The following is a 3,161-nucleotide window of genomic DNA, read 5'->3' on the forward strand; positions in this document are numbered from 1 at the left end:
AGACAATGGCAACATGAGGGCTACTTATAGCAGACAAGAGGGTCACATGACATGAACAAACCAATGGGGAACAAGACACATGACTAAGACTACCAAACAGAACATGACAATGAACAGAGGAACCAATAGCATGAAGACAAGAGGGCAAGGGAACCATGACACTGACAGCATGAACAATTACAAAATAAAAGACATGAAAACATGAACATGACAAAACCCAAACACCACATTACATCCTGGAGCTAAACTCCGCAGGACATCGGCCCTCCAGGACTGAGTTTGGAGACCCCTGTTCTATATATTTTGTAGGATGTTTCTGATGAAAAACACCATCCGCAGTATCTGTGCTAAGAGCACTGCCACCTACCAGTCTGCTGTACATCTGCCACAGTAACCTAAAGTGCATGATTCTTTACTATTTATAATTGTTAAAAATACTTTGTAAGTGTACAGTAAAAAAGTACTTATAAACAATTAGTAAAATATTCTTTTATATATTTATATATTATACTATATATTTATTTTATTTTTAATATATTTATATTAGGGCTGTCAATCGATTAAAAGATGTAATCTAAATAATTACAGGATGTGGCGATTAATTAATCAAGCATAGCGTTAGTTCTGGCAGGTCACGTCAGTCAGGCTTGCATCAGCTCCATTTCTACATATAAGAGGCCTATCACGGCATCCCTGTATTAGGTCTATTCAGTATTATTCAGAATCAGCAGCTTTATTGCTTTGCTCAGGTCAGGGGCGGTTCTAGGAGTACATGCTCAGAGGGGCTTAGCCCTCAGAGAGACCATTAGATACAAATATGCAAATTACCTAATTAACAGTACTTTACCGTGCTTGTGAAAACTGTATTGCTGTTTGAATATACACAAATACCTATTAAAGCTACAGAAGTTAGTTAAGAGCAGTGAGTGATTGTCTATTTATCTTTTGTTGTTTGATTAACATTATCAACATAAGAAATGCACGGTTCCGTTATATTGACACACATCCGAGGGCTTATTTTGTGCCGGAACAAGTCGGATCTGGATCTGGCACATCTGAAATCCGATCCGGCACCTCATTTGGCGGACCCCCATCCTCACGCACCAATGAAAGACGTTCGTGTTGACCTGTAGCGTGCATATATTTCATGAAAAAGCATGCATAATAATGATAATGTCAATAACTTTATTCCCTTTTAATATAAAATGATAATAAAAGTAAGAAATTAGATATGCGTGTTATCTATACCAGCTGCAGGTTTTGTAGGTTTTATTTCCACGGTAATAAACTACTTCCGTAATTGGTGGATACTGATTTGTATGTGTGATGGGAGGGAAAGCTTCATAGCCTACTTAATCGTAAATGTGGAACAATAGCGACTTCTCTCTTTTCTTTAATTTTTCCTTATTGGTTGTTTGTTTGTTTACAAAAATACTAGCTTTTTTACTGCGTACATTAACAAGTAGACTACTTATAATTAAATCCTCAAAACTTAAAATATTCTTGAAAAATGGTCGCGAAAAGACCAATGCGACTTGTTTAGGGCATGACATCCCTTTAGTTTGCTTTGTATTAAATAAAATGATTTACAGCAAAGAAACTGTTTTATAGATTAAATAAAACATACACAAACCTATATTTTACCAAAGTAAACTACTAGCCACCTGAAGAGGATGCAAAATATCCATGCTCATTACAACAGCTGGGTTGTTGCGACTGTCCTGTCCCAGGAGCTGGGTTACACAAAAACACACACAAAAAAAAAAGAAGACATTTTTTTAGAAGACATGTGCAAACTATAAAAGCAAATGATGCAAGATGTTAATCACTTCAGTTGGTCCACTAATGTGATTCTGGATCGGTCAACCCCAGTGATGTTTTGGTGCCTGGTTTTTTTTTCTTCTTTTAAGCAGCCCAGCAAAGGATGAATGCCCTGTGTTATAAACAGCGTAAGACTAGTCTTGCAAATTTAGTTCACCAGTAATATTTGCACATTAACTTCAGCTGCTTGACTTCATGGAGTAGGCTAAGGATGATTATGAACATAATATTACCCACAGAAGAGGTGCAGATTTTGCAATAAATAATTCAAATAAAAAATAAAAAAATTAAAAAATAGACTGCAGCAATTAATATTTTGTCAGAACCTCTAGTAAATGACATGCTATTTTGTTTATTTGTCTGTTCAGAATCATGATACAAAATCGTGGTTTTCAATTTATCCAGATTTGTGCAGCTCTAGGCTACTCCTATGTGTGACTGTTTCTCCCATGACATACAGTCAGAGGCGTTAGGCCCATTGAAACCTAACAAAGAGTTTTGAGCCAAGTGAATTTTGAATGCAGCTTCCAAAAGACAAAAATAGCCTAATGATATTTTTAGATTTGATACGTGCACAAAGTGCACATCATCAGCTGCTAAATTCAAATCTGCGTTCGCGCTTTGGCTGGAGCTGAGCCAGAAACAGACGCACTCACTTGCCATACATCAAAACTTTTCAGTGTTTTCAACCATATATTTATTTGATGTTTCTCACACTTAAATATACTTAGTACTAGCTAAATAAATAAATAAAAAAAGTTTGTAAAATACACACTGGAGGGGAGAAGGGTGTTCCTGCACAACCGGAGGCTGCAGTTTCAGCACCGCATTTCTAGGATCGCATTTCCAGGACCCTAGTTTTTTGTAACAGCGCCACCTACCGAATTGGATCACCAAGAACACCAATATAATATGGACAACATGGACAGCAATCAAAGTGTGAGTACTGATGTTTTTAAGTTTTATTTTATAACGTTAAAACGATGCAAACTTTACATAGCCAAAGTGAGAGCTGCTAACTATAAATTAATAATGAATCCCACGAATTAAGAATTTGTGTGCAAGTTTTTTAAATTATTACGACGTTCTTAATTCGTGGCCATGATTTAATTAAACCTTGTTGACTTAATGACTGTAATAAGTAAATCTAGCCAGCACATTAATTAAACTTAAAAAGATGATAGAAGCATGTTGATGATGTGAGATGTGTCAAATTTACCTGTAGCTTACTGTATTAGTGTGAAAACTTGTTTAATGCTCTTTTTTTTAACCATATTAGTTAAGTATAAATCATCTTTCATAATTAAACTGTGCTGACTGCCTGGTTGCACCACGATTTG

Source organism: Sinocyclocheilus anshuiensis, unplaced genomic scaffold (genome assembly GCF_001515605.1).
Source record: "Sinocyclocheilus anshuiensis isolate Anshui unplaced genomic scaffold, SAMN03320099.WGS_v1.1 scaffold1272, whole genome shotgun sequence".
Classification (NCBI taxonomy): domain Eukaryota; kingdom Metazoa; phylum Chordata; class Actinopteri; order Cypriniformes; family Cyprinidae; genus Sinocyclocheilus; species Sinocyclocheilus anshuiensis.